Below are 18308 nucleotides of genomic sequence, written 5' to 3'. Positions count from 1 at the left end.
ATTTTCTGCGTAATCGGAGTACACACCTGGTTTGTTTTGCTGCTAATCCAACCACGAGCACTCTAAAGCCTAAAATCGACAATGTCGAGCCCAATATCAGTCACTTAAATCAATTTCCTTAAGAACTGCCAAATCCTGAAAGAGAGATCTACTTACCTTCAATGAATACGGTGATTCCTCGCTGTTTAGAACACAGTTTTAGCAACACACAGCATCTTGGATGCCTCCTAAACAAAAGAACAGTCTCTTAACGACCTTATAATAAAATAACGAGACCCAAAAGTATCCCTACACTTATCGATTTCATACCAACCATAGAGATGGGTAATGATAAAGAAAAAGGACCAAAGACTGATATTATCAAGAAATAATATCGACAGCAACACGGGTTTTTCGGCTGGGGAAGAAAAAGAAATAGAAAAAGTATGGAGAGAGCAATTGCAGAGGAAAAATGATAGAGGAAACTTTTTGGGCAAAAAAACTGCAATTCGATAACTTCCCTATCTTAGTCCCCTTAATTTTCTCCCTCAACCTCCTTACTAACAGAGTTTCGGTCCATCTCAAACTCCCACACGGCAATAGCAGCAAAATAAATCCCTTTCTCACACTGGGATTCGAACTCAATACCTCCCTCACTCCAGTATAAACCTTAACCACCAAACCAGCAGGCCCATTCTGATATAATCCTACTAGCATTTAAACTTAAGCCCACCGAACAAGAGTAAGGTTTTATCCATCAAAGACCAAAATTTTTCCCCAAGCTAAAGCTTGAACTTAGGACCTCTCAATCACTTCCCAGAGCACATAACCACTGAAGCAGACATATATTTTTCAAATACCTACAAAAACAATTTAATAGAATTTGGGGCGTTACAGTTAGATTGTGTCATTTTGACTATCTTATGATGCATGTTTTGAGTGGCTCATATGATATGTTTTGAACTGGTATGATTATGGTCAAGTTATGAAATGTTTTAGAAAGTATTGAACTAGAATTTGATGTTTGAAATTTGGTAAGATTGTCATGTTTAGGTAAGTGTTGATGGTTGCATTTGAGGTGCCTTTGAATGACATATTGGTTAGCTGAATTAGGACTTTTGATGTATGTTTTGATAGTGTTTTGATGACTTTAAAATGTGCACAAAAGACCTAAATGATTATGCATATAATGGTATTGGAAATGACTTGATTTTAGGAAAATTTAGGTCCACACGACCTGAGATACGGCGTGTGACTTAGTCTTATGGGACACAAGGCTTGGCGGCACAACCGTGTGTCATTTGAGAGTTCCTTTGTATGCAAGTTAGTGAGTTACACAGCCTGAGACACTGGCGTGTGTCTCAACTGTGTGAGGCACACGGCTTGGCCACACGACCGTGTGACCCCCGTTTCTAAATTTTTGAGACTTTTTCCTAAACTTTTCAAATGATTTCAAATTGGTGCCGAATCGTTCCTAAAGTATTTTCAAGGCATTGGGGGATCGATTTAGGGATGGTATGTATGTATATGTTTGGATTATGATTTGTTTATGTTATTGAATGAATTAAATTTAAATGTTTTTGGTTATATGGTAATGCTTCATAACCCTAATCCGGTGACGGATACGAGTTAGTGGTGTTACAAGAAAAACATGTACGAAGTTGAATTGATTTATAAAATGTTGGGTTAAAAGTTTAGGAAACACATATAATTAGACCTAATACAGGAGAGATCTAAAACCCTTCATAATACATATGAGGGGTGACAACCCTAGTATATTTAACTAAGATGTGTCGCCCCCTCTCCTAGTTGAACTATGAGACTAGTTTTTTTATTATATAAGTATTATTTGTTTTCTACTATTCAACCAACATTTTTCTATCTCTCCCTATAAATAAATGACATTAGTAGGGCTAAAAAAAACACACATACAAGTTATATACAACTTTCAAATATTATTATTTTGCTCGAAAATAATTAGAATTTATTTTCTAAATATAAATTCTTTTTTTTCTGAGAATAACAATTCTATCGATTTCGAGAGAGAGAGATTTACTTTCCTACTGAAAGTAACAAATTGTTTTTAATTTTGTGTTTGATTCGTGATTGTTCAAGCTCACATTCGAAGCGATTCATAGTACGAGAATAATAAAAAAGGATGTTCGGTCGAAAGTCAAAAATGTTTAGGAATCATCTAGCACAAAGCTAGAGGTGTGCATGGGCTGGGCTGGGTCGGGCCCAACTAAAAATTTAGGCCTTTTGCTAGGCCCAAGCCCAGCCCAGCCCGGCCCGAAAAATGGGCTTAAAATTTTTCCCAAGCCCAGCCTGAATAAAAATGTTAAAACTCGAGCTCGACCACCTTTGCCCATATTATTTTTATATAATTTTAAAATATATATAAACCATCAAAATACTAAAACATCAAAATAAATATTTCTCAACAAATTGAAAATAAATTTTGAAAAATATGTATACTTAAATAACACTAAAATAGATACAATTTAACAAGCAAATGCCTCTAAAATAATAACAAAATTAGCAAATATCTTTAAAATAATAAAAAAACAATAAAATAAGTTTTATACAATATCTAAACAATAACAATAAAATAGTGGCAACATAATAGTAAAATAGTAGCAAAATAGGAGAAAATAATAAGAAAATAATATTTAAAAATAAATTTTTTGTCATTTAGTGAATTCAGTTTGGTAGGGCCGAGCCAAAATGCCTTACCAAGGCCGCACTGCTTTTTAAACGTGCCTTATTTTTTTGCCCAAGCCCATTTTTCGGGCCTATATTTTTGTCCAAACCCTCTCACATTTCAGGCGAGCCTTCGAGCCGGGCCGAGTGGCCCAGCCCATACACACTTCTACACAAAGCACATGTAATTTTTGAAAAAAAAATTATTGCTATAAAAATCACAAACTGACTCAAATTTCAAATTTTTAATTTTTCTGCTATAACTGAAAAACTATTTTTAAAATCGATTTTTTTGCAACAATTAACACATATCTAGATAGAGGAGGGATATAACAACAACCATAATTTATCCAAGGTGGAAATCACATGCCCAACTAGCTTATGAGATTTGAAATAAAAATCTTTCCTTTTGGAGCGAAAGGTGACGGGAACATGATGTTTGGGGTAAATTTTGTTACATGGAAAGTAGATTGCTATGGACAAGTAGCTTACAAAGGAATCGGACTCTGCACAATAGAATCGGACCTTAACCCTAAACCCAAACGTTAAGGGAGGCCTAATAGGCTGCTTGTTCAACAGAAGATGATTTGTTTAAGCAAGTACACCAATCAAATGAACCTTAGCACCGATATGTAACTAGATTCAAGGGTTTAGGGTAATATTATAATTAGTTTAACATCATAAGTTATTCTTGAATAATACTAGCTTGGAGATGTTCATCAGCTATTCTTACAACTAGGAATATATTTCCTTTTCTCCACTTCTTTTTTTGTTTAAGGCTTGTCATGGAACCCCATTTCGGCCCGAGTCTAATTCGGTGTCTTAGGAAATTGGGTTATGTGAACCTTTTGCATATTTTGGGTATTTGCCCATTTGAAAAAGCCCAACTTTAATTAGGGCTTGGTCTCATTCAGTATCATAGCATAATATTAAGGTGTTGTTTGGTAAATTTAAAATATTAAATATTAAAAATATTGAATTTAAGTTATAAAGTTTATTTGGTGTAGAATATAATTAGATTTTTTTTATAAATAGTCATTTTTAAAATTTTAAAATTAAAGTGTTCAAAGGATAATGCTAAAAGAACAAAAATTATAATTATTTTTTATATTAAGTGATAAGTAGCTCCTTGTATACTTACATTGTACTTGGGTAAATAATGGTAAAGGAAAAAAAGGTTAAAAAAAGAAATGATACATGTTTATTTTGTTTGAATAGTTTTTTTTTCTAAATATATAATCGAGGATGGGGAATGAAGTTGTTTGAGATTTAATCCAAGGTCTCATGTGTATCACATAATACTCTTGTCATTGGATGAAGAGGTTGTTGGCATTCTGTTTGAATAGTTAAAATTAATAAAAGAAATGAAGTGAAAGATTTTTCACTATCTTTGTTTGGTTAAACAGTGTAAAGTTAAGAAAATGATTGTTTATAATATTTTTTTCCCGGTTCACTTTCTTTTCCCTAGCTTTTCGCCCAAATTGGGGTAATTAAAATCTTAGTAACTCAAGGGAAAGTAAAGAGAATTGAATATAATTTACTTTATTTTGTTTAAATAAATAAAAAAAATCTAAACAAGGAACTCCCTTTATTGACCTAGTGACTACGGGTTGTTAATTATAAAACTCACCTGAGTCTAACCATCGAGGAAAAAATCATAAAGCCTTTATTTGGGAAGCTCCAATTGGATGTAGTGAGTAGTGAGTGCGTGTGTGGTGTAGGTATATATTGATATCAAGATTTTATTTCAAGATTTTAGCACCTTTTAATCAAGGAAGTCAACACCATATAAGCAAATGTACTGTTTTTCTATTGATATCTATATGTATTGATATTGTCATTGTCGAAACCATTTTTTTTTGTTTTGCAGAAAAACAGGAATTGACTTTTAAAAATATGGAGTCGCCACCAATCCTTTTTGTTTAGGTGAGATTGGATCACCTAATAAAATGTTTTATTCTATTTAAATCAATTTTGGCCTATGTAAATTTAAGAAAACGTGTTCGGGAGCCGGTTACGTATGAGGAAGGATTAGCACCCTCACTACGCCCAAAATTGGTACCAAATTGATTAAGTACTGTCCTTATGTCTAAGTTTTAAAGCTATTTTTGAAATATGGTTCCTTTTGAAACATTTGAATGGCTCAAGTTAGTCGTCGAAATTCTCTTATTTCAAAGGCATACAGCATCACATCCAGCATGATAGGACACGATCCTTTATACCCTTGAAAACGCGATAAATTTTTTACTTCCAAAAGTTTATACGTTGAAAATTACAAAAGGATGCCCAATTATTTAGCCCAACGAAAAATCGAAACCCAGCACGATAGGGCACGATTCCTCGAATTTCCAAACATTGAACATTGCCTTACTTTAGAATGTAGAAAACACGAGTGAAATTCAAATTGAATATTCGATTATTTTGAACAAACAAAAAATTGAAACCCAGCACGATAGGGCACGATTCCCCGAATTTCCAAACATTGAACATTGCCTTGTTTTAAAATTTGGGAAACACGAGTGAAATTCTAAAAGAATATTCGATTATTTTGAACAAACAGGAAATCAAAATCCAGCACGATAGGGCACGATTCCCCGAATTTCCAAACATTAAATATTACTTTCATTTTAAGGAATTTTCAAACGAATAATTGTAAAACCAGCTTAAAATGCATTAATTTGACTTGAAATAAAATGGAATAATTAATCTTAAAACAAAAAGTTGCAAATTACAAAGTAGCATTTGTAAACAAAAAGCGAAATTATAAATATGGGACAATATGCACAAATAAAGTACTATACTTGGTGAATGAAGATACATAACATTATTTAATCAACTAACAAAATAAACAGTTAAATATAATTAATCTAAAAAATATAACCCAATTTTCAAGCATGTATGGAGAACAATTGATATAACAATAAAATGAATAAACAATATGCAACGATAATATATATGACATAATATAAAACAATCAATGCAAGACGATAAAATAAAATAGCAATTAGAAGCCAATGTGATATAAGACAATCTTAAGATAATGATGAATTGATGAACACATAATACACATAATATATGAATTGATGAATTTAAAATAATTTGCATAAAAAACTAGGGATATGTATAATTATTAAAATAAATGTTATAGAGTGAAGACATTTGAATTAAATAATATACTAAATGTTAAGAAAATATTTGTTTGAAATTGACAATCTATACACAATAAAAGATAACTTAAATAATACGTAAGTCATGAAAAGATTGTAAGAATACATAATAAAATATAATCCTAGGAGATAAACTATACACATAATAGATTTACAAAATATATATATACATAAATAAATTTGGAAGTAATTACTTGTAAAAATAGCATGACATTAATAATGCTTATAAAATTAAGTTAATTTTACTATAAATTAAATATGTGCAAATTTTAAGAAATATAATTATGTATACAAAGATAAATTTTATATATAAAATACATGAATTTAGTGAAGTATATAGATCAAACATATGTTCCAATATATATATGTATGTGCAAAAAGAATTTTGAAATAAATGATGTATAAAATAATTTTATATGAAACAAATTGATTTGGATTAATGATACATATTGATAATACATACATAAAAATGATAATATATGAAAGTGTATAAAATAAGTAAATTGTACAATTTGAAATAAGGTCATTAGAAGGAACACATTATACTCACAAATAAGTTTAAAGGAAAATATATACCCATACACGAAAAATTATTTACATAGAATAATATGAAATCAATAACGTGGACTATAGTAAAGATAATTTAATATGTAAAATAGTATGAGGTTGAATACCATATAAATCTTCAAACGTAAAAAAATATACAAAAGAATTTTAAATTTATAAATTGTAGATAGAACTAATTAAAATATATACATATACATATACAATAATGAAAGTACTTGAACAATGCCGATTAATGAAACAATCTATGATAATATGTTACAAGATGAATAATAAATGAATTTTTTAAAATATATAAAAAAATTACAAAGAATAAAAACATGCGGTGAAATACAAAAAAATATACTCAATTAAAGCAAAAATAAAACTGAAGGACAATTTACAAATAAATAAAGCTATAAAACAGATTTAAGGATTAAAGCTTGATACGCACAAATGTCCGAGGACTAAAGAGGCAATTGTCCCCAAATTCTAAAGCGCAGCGTTTAACCATTGGTTAAATTAAGACTATGTACAAATCTTAGGAACAAATTTAAAAAAATGAAAGAGAATAAAAGGATTCAATTGAATAATAACGCGAATAGAAAGGACTTAGCACGTAATTATCCCTCCCCGCCAAAGACACGTAGATCCTGGGGCAAGGAATTGGATCGGGTCGGATTAGGCTTGCACGGCGCCGTTTCAAGGCTTATTGAACTATAACCTAAATGGTGTCGCTCCATGCTGATTAAAAAAGTAGCCTAAAAAACCTAAGTATTTCGGCAAAATAAAAGGGGAAATAGAAAACCCTAAGGTTTGCACCCATTCAGTCTGCCGTTTAACCATCATTCTACCACTATGAACGATGGATGATGGCCTACGGTAGTGTTTCCCTTATCCCTTCATTCAAAACCTAGCCTCAAGGCTCATCAGTTTCGCCCATAAAATCCCCTCTCAACCTTCGATGTCGGCGAAGGAGACGAGGATTCCAGTGGCTCATTCGCGAAGGTAAGCCTTCCCTTTTATTTCCTTATGCTCAAAATTACATGCAAAACCTAGAAAAAAAAATAGAACAAATTCAAAAAGAAAAAAATGAAGCACTTGAAATCGCCTTTCAAAGTTTTGATTGCTTTTTTTCTTTGTATTCAATATGCGTATAGTGTGCGTAACCTTTACAGATGATGAAATCTCTTGGCTTTATATCCGAAAAGGAAAATCAAAATAAAATAAAAAAATACAATTTTTTTCTATATTTTTTTGTATTTGCTGTTATGTTTGTCCTTTGTTTGTCTTCTTTTACAGGTATAGAGGCAACGTGGAGGAGGTAGCTGGCGCGTACGGAGGCTGCTGGTGGTCGTCAAATGCTTGGAGGTCAAGGTCTGCTGTGAGTCGTTGTCAGTAACACCCCAAACCCGCCCAGACGTTATGGCGGATCCGACATGCCACATCGAGGCGTTCAAAACATTTTATATTGTTGATCCAGAAAAACCTACTTAGTGTTTTAAAAGATAATTTCATTATAGGTTAAAGTGAATGGAAGTCATGCACCGGTAGGAAACCTAAAAGAGGAGGTGAGTCCATCGATCGCTTAAGTACCAAACTCCCTACGGATCCAATCCTAGACATGCAAGCCGCCATTGCCATACCTTAACGTCATGTATATTTCTAGGAAACCAATTTGATTAAGTCCTTTTTAGGAAAAGTGATTAATTTTGGAAAATATCTTCATTGCGGAAGCTTTGCTTGTTTTCGTGTTATTTTGAAATCAATTACTATTTTTGAAAACGTGCCCTAAAGCTATCCAATTTCAACAGTTAAATATAAATATTACCTATCTTAGTAACACATATTAAAACCATAAAAAATAATTAAGCGGCCTTATTACATTTAAAAACCCAAAACCTCAAACGTAAATAAAAGGATATCCAGTTCACCAGAAGAAAATCAAACTTTTAGAACGGGTGGCCACTCCGAATTCCCTCACAGCTGCAAGCCCACTTTGGTTGGGGATTTCCCGCGTGGATGAATATAAAAGGGGTGAGTTTGGGGAAACTCAGTGTGTAAGGAAAACCCATTCAAAGCCCAAGTCACTCAAGCCCATTGGGCCTAAGCCCATTCAGTAATGAGTGGTACTGGGCTAGAGCCCTTTTCAGATTATAATAAACGGGCCTTAGCCCCTTATTCAGATAATGATGGCCCATAGGCCCATTTCAAAATACATGCAACATCAAGAAACATATGCAAGCCCATTTGGGTAATAGTGGTCTTGGGCGAGCCCTTTTCAGATTACAATAAACCGGGCCTTAGCCCTTATTCAGATAACAAGATGGCCCATAGGCCCATTTCAAAATACATGCAACATCAAGAAACATATGCAAGCCCATTTGGGGAATAGTGGTACTGGGCGAGCCCTTTTCAGATTACAATAAACGGGCCTTAGCCCTTATTCAGATAATGAGATGGCCCATAGGCCCATTTCAAAATACATGCAACATCAAGAAACATATGCAAGCCCATTTGGGGAGACTACTCAACCCACCAACCACTACACTCCACCCGTACCAGCCATACACTCCATGTGGGAATAGCTCAACCCACCCACCCAACACTCCACAGATTGCACCTTTGTCGCTCGATTATCAATAAATTGAGGCAAAGCCTCCAAGACGTGGGACAAGCCACTTTCGATTACTTCCTCCGTCAATATCCCAGTCCCATGCATCGATAATAACAACATGGCATGCAAGAAATAACAACATCAAACATGCATTTAGGTTAATTTAACCTAGAGGTATTTCGGTAATTTATCTACTAGGGGTAAAACTGTAAATTTTCCACTTTTAAAGGTATTTCAGTAATTTATCTATTTTAGGGTTTTTCATGCATATTCCTACCTTTCACGTACTAACAGAATCACTATCGAGGGTTCTTATCGAATTGGGCCCGTTGGCCCATTATTCCAATTTTGGCCCATTAAGCCCAAAAATATCGAGGGCACAGAAATCATGCACTTTGCAGTCCAAATTTTGCAGCTTACCAAAAACATTAATCGATTTACCTCACGAGCATTCGCACACTCGCAAATCTACAAAATACCGGTTTTCGGCATTTAGGATTTTCGACTTTTGCCGATCTAGACTAAGAAAGAGGGTGTTAGTTACACACCTGTTTGCGACGATATGCTGACGAGATCCACACACGAACCGCCTACAATTGGATTACTAACACGTTAATCTAACTATTCAAATACAAACTACGTATTAACCCCTTACAATATTCGGCCAACCACACCTACAGATCATAGTAAGCTTATAAAAAATCAATAAACAACTCATTAACAAATTTTTTTGTCAATGATTATCACATAATCATAATTTCACTGCAAGCTGTCTTCCTGAGCAACAGTCACTAAATCATTTATAACTAGAGCTATGAAACTCCAAATCAAGTGCCGTTAATTTTACCTGAAAATAGACTCATATATCTTCTATCCATAAAATTTTCAGAATTTTTGGTTTAGTCAATCAATACCAGATTTTTCTTAAAGTTTCCCATGTTTCACTGTTTGACTAATCTGACCACTCTTCATTACGAATCAAATTTCTCATTGTACAGAATTCAAAATATGTTCTCGTTTATTCCATTTGAAACTAGACTCATTAAGCTTTAATTACATAATTTATGCAGCTTCTAACTCATCTCTCACAATTTATGGTGATTTTCCAAAGTCACATTACTGCTGCTGTCCCAAGCAGATTTATTACCAAATCACTCTTTCACACCTAACTTGCATGCTTGTTGTTTAAACATGTATATCACCAATCAATCATTACATATCTATGATTTTACTTAAGTATAATCTCCATTTCATCATTTTAAAGCACAACATGTTTGCCGATTTTTCCCCTTAGCATCTAAGGCACATGCATGCTCATTTGTTTGGCTCAACTTCACCTATCTTCCATTTTTCATCAAAAGAACATGAAACAACAACCATTTCCTTCATTTTAATTCATGACTAAAAGCTCACAACACAACTAAAAACCAAAATATGCTTCAAGAGTTAAGGTAGAATCAAGAAGAACTTATGAACCTCAAAATAAAAGCAAACTACCATGAACTTACCTTCAATTTTCTTCCCCAAGTGACCGAACATTCAAGAGCTTTCTCCTCTCCTTTCTCTTCTCTAACTTTAGGCTATGATGAACAAAGATGGACAAAACTTTGTTCTTTTCACCCCTTTTTCTTTTAATAAAATTTCATATTTCATCCATTTAATTCTTTAATACAAAAGACATGAAATGCCCATCATGGAACATTTACCTAAACCATTATCATGGAACATTTACCTAACCCATTATCATGGAATATTTACCTAATCCATTATCATGGAACATTTACCTAACCCATTATTAATTTGTACCATGAATTATGGATATCAAGTGCTCATATTGTCTACAACAACATGATGGCTAGCCACCTCATGTAAAATGGGAGGTTTGTCATGCAAATTCTCCTATTTTGCACTCCTATTTATTTGGCCACTTCAATTTAGCCTATAGCATTTTCAAACATTTTCACATAGGTCCTATTTCATAATTTCACTCACAAATGACAAAATCAAAGCATGAAATTTTGCCAACATTCACAGAATTCCCGAAAATTGGAGCGTTACAGTTGCGGCGTGAGAGGGTGACCTAGGGTTTCTGTGGTTGCCAAACTCTCAGGCCATTTGGGCCTGCTTTGTTGTGTAATATTGGCCTAGGGTTATTTTGGGCCAATGAACTATTAATATTTGCTGTAAATGGGTTGTAATATTTAGACTGATATAATATTTTTATTATAATAATTTTTCTTTTGTGTTTTGTGTTTGTACGGGCCCGAGCTAAATTGGCCCATTACAGCCATAATTTGATGTATAATTTTGATTTTTTCAATAGTTTAAAATATATATAATATAAGAAAAATATTTACAGATATTAAATCAATTTTAATATGAAATACTCGTTAACTATATATAATATCATGAATTATTGCTTTGATTATAGTTACTATACGTCATTGCATCATATTAAAATTAGATAATTAATTGATGTTTTATATATATAATTTTATAATATATTTTATTTATTATCAATTTATTTATTTTCTGTTTAGGCAGAATTTATTAAGTTAATGTTGTTTGTTAGGTCCTATAATTTTCAAACCCAACAAATCATTGAAAGTCATGTAGTTTTAAGAGTAAAATGGTTGCCCCACCTATTTTGTTTGATCTTTCTAAAAGTAAATTATATAATTAGCTGAGTGTTATTATTTTAATCATTCAACTATAAAAAAAATCAATTTTATCACTAACATTATTATTTATTTTTGTTTTGGTCATCCCGTTAAATTGTTAGTGAAAATAGTTTACTTCATATAATACACTTATAAATTTTATCAAATCAACCTTAATTTTAAATAATTCAACAAATTGAATCATCCACATTTACAAATTTTATCAATTTAGTTATTGTAAGAGGCCTATTTTGCCCGGCCCATTAGAAACCAAAAAAACAAAACAACAAAAATAAAGTCCAAAATTATTAAAGTCCATTTACAACATCAAAAGCCCAAATTTCACCAAACCCATATCAAGGCCAAACCCCTAACCTAATTCCTACCGGCCCAATAGGCCCAATAGCCTAAAACAATTCAGAAACCCTAGGGTTTTTGAATCCCCTTCAGTGCCGCGCCTCCCTACTGTCACCTACGTGCCTCGTCAGCACGTCCTTCGCTCGAGGGTCGGGTCCCCTGGCACGCTAACACCAAAATGGCCACCTGCCTTCGTTGATCGAACGCCGAACCTGTAGAGGAAAACCAAAACAGCAAAGAAACAGAGGCAAACAGAAGCAATGACAGTAGCAAACAATAGACAAAAAACTTTTGTATTCGGCTATATATAGGCAGAAGAAAAATGTAATTTTTTCAGAGAGAGAATGAATAAAGAAAACGAGATTTTTAAATAAAAAAGCAGAGATTCAAGCAAAATAAAAAAAGCATTCAAATACAAAAACAGAGGGAAATCGAACAAAGAAATCAAGTTCAAAAAGGGTATTTCTTTATTTCGTTTTTATTTTCTTCTTCTTATTTTTCCCAAAATTATTTTATATACCTATATATATCAAAATATATAAAAAGGGGAATTTTTTTACCTACTCTCCAATTGGCTGAAAAAGAGGCTTCTTTTCGTGCTCCGGCCGTCGTACATGGCGGTCGACAGCAGTAGAGCCACGGTGGCGTGACGACCGACCGTCGGTGGCCTTCTTGGCCAGTTTCTGGGTTTAGCCCAGAAGGAGAGAAAGAGAATGAATTTTTTTTTAGGGGGCTGAAAGAATGAATTTTTTGTTGAAAATTTGACTTTTATAAGAGGGCCATACGATGTCGTTTTGGGCCCTAGTTTCAGGTGCCAAAACGGCGTCGTTTTGCATCACACCTGAAGACCTGACCCGTTTTCAGGCCAGATTCTCGTGTTTTCCCCACAAAGGGGATATTTACACATCCGGTCCTTTCGTTTTTTATTGATTCTTCAATTCGATCCCATTATCTTTTATTTATTTAAAATTTAGCCATGTGATTTTAGTTCCGTGTTATTTTAATCCCTTTTGGAACGGTGCGTTTACGGATTTGGGGAATAATTTCGCATTCGATCCTCGGTCTTCGTTCGCGCGTTCAGTTTTAGCCCTCTCCTTTTTTTATTTTTTACGATTTATCCCCTTTAATCTCATTTAATCTCGATTCAGTTCTTATTTGTCATTTTTATTATAATCTAGGCCCTAAATTTCATTTTAAATTTCGATTTAACCCTTCATTCATTTAATTTCAACCTTTATAGATTATTATGTTTTTGTTTAATTGTTTACGCATATGACTATTTATTTATTTGTTTCTTTATACTCTCATTTCATATTTTAAATTTATATTGTTGTATGTTCTGTCATTCACATGTTTCATTATTTTAACTATTATTATTATTATTTTGTTATTTCACTATTATTATTTCTATTTTGTTATTATATTTATTATTATTGTATTACTAATATTATTATTATATTGTTTTCCTTTTTTTACACATAAGTTATTATTATTATTATTATATTAAACGGGTTAATATTATTTTTAAACACATTTATTTTATTTTATTATTATTATTATTTTATATCATCACCCTTATTATTATCATTATTATTGTTATTATTTTATCTCGTCTTTGCTATTTTATTATTTTTATATTTTAAAAGATTTCTTACTTAATATTATGTATATATACTTTATTTATTTATTTTTATACTTTATGTATACATATTAAAGTTCACAAGGTTAATGTTTTCTATCTAAATGATTGTTAATCGTATATTTTCTTACTATTAATATTTACTCATGCTTTTGTTCATCATTTGCTTCCTTTTATGTACATGGTTTCATTAAACATTTTACGTTATGTTTGTTTATTTTTACATTATGTATCCCTGTTTTATTGCTTTACGCATTGATCGAGATTTGTTTACTAATATTGTATCCACCTTGGTAATTTTATTATTGTCATCATAACATTATATCACATATTGTATATCACTTTAAATGTTGCATTAATTTTCACCAAAATTCATAAAAGGGATTCTTTAATAAAGGCGATATTTTGTGTTTTAGAAATTCGAGAAATCATGCCTTAACGTACTGGGTTTCGATTTTTCGTTTGACCAAACGACCAAATACCCTTTTTAAAATTTTGTCTGTGTTTTCTTCATAAAAAAGGGGGGCAATATTTCCTGTTTGGAAATTCGAGAAAACGTGCCCTAACTTATTGGGTTTCGATTTTTCTCGTTTAACCAAAATAATTGAATGTCCTTTTAAAATTAAAATGCATGAGCTTTGAAAATCAAAAGGCAAGCTTATTCTCGAGTTTTTAAAATGCTGTGTCCTAACTTACTAGATGTGGCATTTTATTACTTCGGGATAAGAAGGTCTTTAACATTCGTTTCGATTTACGCAAGCAAATTCTTCGTAAAAAATCAACATTAAAAAAGAAAGGATCATATTTTTATTTTTTTCGAGTTTTTAAATTTTGACATTAAGACATTAATTAATCAATTAGGTACCAATTTTGGGCGATACGAGGGCGCTAATCCTTCCTCGTACATAACTGACTCCCGAACTCGTTTTCTCAAATTTCGTAGGCCAAAATCGTTGTTTTAGTAAATCGAAATATTTTATTAAAATGACCAAATTTTTAGGTGATCCGATCACACCTAAATAAAAAAGAATTGATGGCGACTCCCATTTTAATCTTCGCTTCAAACAAAGTCGATTCTCGTTTTTCAAAAAAATAATTTTGACAATTCTCATACCCATCTTAAAGAAAAATGACAATGGATAAACCTAGCTCTAGCATGAATTTGACGACTTTGGATTACTTGGTGTAGCACCCCAAACCCGGCCCAGACGTTGTGACCGGATCCGGCATGCCACATCAAAAACGTTAAAAAACAATTTTCATTCTAAGTCCAGAAAATCGTACTTGATGTTCAAAAGATTAATTCATTAAGGGTTAAGGTGAATGGAAGTCATGCACCGGTAGGAAACCGGAAAAGAGGTGGTGAGTCCATCGGATCGCTATAAGTACCAAGCTCCCTTCGGATCCAATCCTAGACATGCATACCACCGTTGCCACACCTTAACGTCATGGATATTTCTAGGAAACCGATTTTTGATTAAGTCATTTTTAGGAAAAGTGATTAATTTTGGAAAATACTTTCATTGCGGAAGCTTTGCTTGTTGTCGTATTATTATGAAATCAATTGTTGTTTTTGAAAACGCGCCCTAAAGCTATCCAATTTCAACAGTTAAAATAAGTAATACCTATCTTAGTAATACATATTAGAAACCATCAAAAATAAATAAGCGGCCTTATTACATTTAAAAGCCCAAAACCTCAAACGTAATTAAAAGGATGTCCAGTTCACGTAAGAAAATTAAACTTTCGAGCAATTGGCCACTCAATTCCCTCACGACTCCAAGCCCACTATGGTTGGGGATTACTGCGTGGATGAAAATAAAAGGGTGAGTTTGGGGAAACTCGGTGTGTAAATTAACCCAACCATAGCCTATATCAGCTCAAACCACGAAATAGAATAAGTTGGCCTTAGCCTAGAACGAAATTGAAATAAAGCCCATAGGCCCATAGCGATCTGAGCAGATATTACATGTTTATACGAAAACCCAACCATATCCAACCGTATACACCCCATACCAACCTTACACCGTGTGGGAGACAACTCGACCCACCCAACCGCTACACACCACGTAATTTGCAGCATGGCTGCGAGCGAATAATGTGACAGAGTCACGGATCTGAATAATCGTGGCGAGCCACCGATCAGATATATGTGGCGAGCCACCAGATCGATATTTGTGGCATAGCCACCAGAACGCTTCCTCCATAATATAACCCATGTCCCCATGCAACAGATATATAATCATGGCATACATCATACAGAATCAAATCGTCATGCTTTTCAATCAAAATTAACCCTAGGAGTATAACGGTAATTTTGCACCTAGGGGTATAACAGTAATTTTCCATACATAGGGGTATTATAGTAATTTAGCTACTTTTAGGTTTTCATGCATATTCTAACTATTTACGTACTATCGAACACTTACACAAGATACTTACGAATTGGGCCCATTGGCCCATGAACCCGATCTTTGGCCCATTAAGCCCAAATTATCAAAATGTACGAAATCGCGTCTTCGCAGTTTATTACTTTAGATTACCAAATATACAAACCCAACTATCTTACGAGCATTCGCACACTCGCAACTTCTCAAAATACCGACTTTTCGGCATTTCGGCTTTTCGGATTTTTGGCTTTTGCCAATCTAGTCTATGAGAGGGTGTCAGTTACACACCTATTTGCGACGATATGCTGACGAGATCCACACACGAACCGCCTACAATTGGATTACTAACACGTTAATCTAACTATTCAAATACAAACTACGTATTAACCCCATACCGTATTCGGCCAACCACACCTACAGATCATAGTAAGCTTATAAGAAATCAATAAGCAACTCATTAATAAATTTTTGTCAATGTTTACCACATAATCAAAATTTCACTGCAAGCTGTCTTCCTGAGAAACAGTCACTAAATCATTTATAACTGGAGCTACGAAACTCCAAATCAAGTTCCGTTAATTTTCCCTGAAAATAGACTCATATATCTTCTATTCATAAAATTTTAAGATTTTTTGGTTTAGCCGATCAATACCAGAATTTTCTCAAAGTTTCCCATGTTTCACTGTTTGACTAATCTGACCACTCTTCATTACGAATCAAATTTCTCATTGTACAGAATTCAAAATATGTTCTTGTTTATTTCATTTGAAACTAGACTCAACAAGCTTTAATTACATAATTTATTCACCTTCTAACTCATCTCCCACAATTTATGGTGATTTTCCAAAGTCACGTTACTGCTGCTGTCCCAAGCAGATTTATTACCAAATCACTCTTTCACACATAACTTGCATGCATGTTATTTAAACATGTATATCACCAATCAATCATCACATATCTATGATTTTACTTAAGTATAATCTCCATTTCATCATTTTAAAGCACAACATGTTAGCCGATTTTTCCCTTTAGCATCTAAGGCACATGCATGCTCATTTGTTTGGCTCAACTTCACCTATCTTCCATTTTTCATCAAAAGAACATGAAACAACAACCATTTCCTTCATTTTAATTCATGACTAAATGCTCACAACAAAACTAAAAACCAAAATATGCTTCAAGAGTTAAGGTAGAATCAAGATGAACTCATGAACCTCAAAATAGAAGCAAGGTACCAAGAACTTACCTTCAATTTTCCTCCTCCTAATGACCAAATACTCAAGAACTTTCTCCTCTCATTTCTCTTCTCTAACTTTCAGCTATGATGAACAAAGATGGACAAAACTTTGTTCTTTTCACCCCTTTTTCTTTTAATAAAACTTCATATTTCATCCATTTAATTCTTTAATACAAAAGACATGAAATTCTTATCATGAAACATTTACCTAACCCATTATCATGGAACATTTACCTAACCCATTATCATGGAACATTTACCTAACCCATTATCATGGAACATTTACCTAACCTATTATCATTGAACATTTACCTAACCTATTATCAATTTGTATCAATTTGTACCATAAATTATGGATATCAAGTGTATATTTTGTCTACAACAATATGATAGCTGGCCACTTCATGTAAAATGGGAGGTTTGTCATGCAAATCCTCCTATTTTGCACTCCTATTTATTTGGCCACTTCAATTTAGCCTATAGCATTTTCAAACATTTTCACATAGTTTCTATTTCATAATTTCACCCCCTTTTTGTTACAAAAACAAAAATTAACTAAAATTGCCGGGTTCTATCTTAAGCTTGGGCTTTCTAGAGGCCCACTAACATAATTAAACCTATGCCAACATTCACAGGATTCCCGAAAATTAGGGCGTTACACTTGGTGCCTATTAAAAACATTTTCTTTACCATTCCTCTAAAGATAAAGACCAATGCAATAAATCCCACAATTCCAATACAGATACATTAAGATTTATAAGTAAAAATCATACCATCCTCCATATAAATTGTACAGGCCCAAATTTGACTAAGCCCAATAGACCAACAATCAAACCCAAACCAAATACATTTTTATTACACCCAAACTAAACACAAACCCAGCTACCCAAGCCCAACTAGACCTAAAACCCTAAACACAAAAAATCATCAAATAAGAAATTTCAAACCCTAGGTGCGTCTTCTATCCATCTGCCACCACCTGCCCACTGCAACACCGGCACTGTAGTCGCCCACTTGCA

At 33.1% G+C, this 18308-nt stretch overlaps 1 long non-coding RNA gene across 1 annotated transcript in view; it reads right to left on the bottom strand.

Moving 5' to 3' along the window:
• LOC128286904 (uncharacterized) overlaps window positions 1-17457 on the bottom strand; it is a 33576-nt gene extending 16119 nt beyond the window's left edge. Inside the window, exons 1-2 of the long non-coding RNA XR_008277591.1 lie at window positions 17299-17457; window positions 16341-16382 (exon numbers count right to left, since the gene is read on the bottom strand). This is a non-coding gene — a long non-coding RNA (uncharacterized LOC128286904). The remainder of the gene's footprint in view (window positions 1-16340; window positions 16383-17298) is intronic.
• Window positions 17458-18308: the final 851 nt, after the last annotated feature.

This window comes from Gossypium arboreum, chromosome 13, assembly GCF_025698485.1.
Source record: "Gossypium arboreum isolate Shixiya-1 chromosome 13, ASM2569848v2, whole genome shotgun sequence".
Lineage (NCBI taxonomy): Eukaryota > Viridiplantae > Streptophyta > Magnoliopsida > Malvales > Malvaceae > Gossypium > Gossypium arboreum.
Note: the sequence above shows the minus strand (reverse complement) of the source record. Positions and strands in the feature narration are given on the sequence as shown.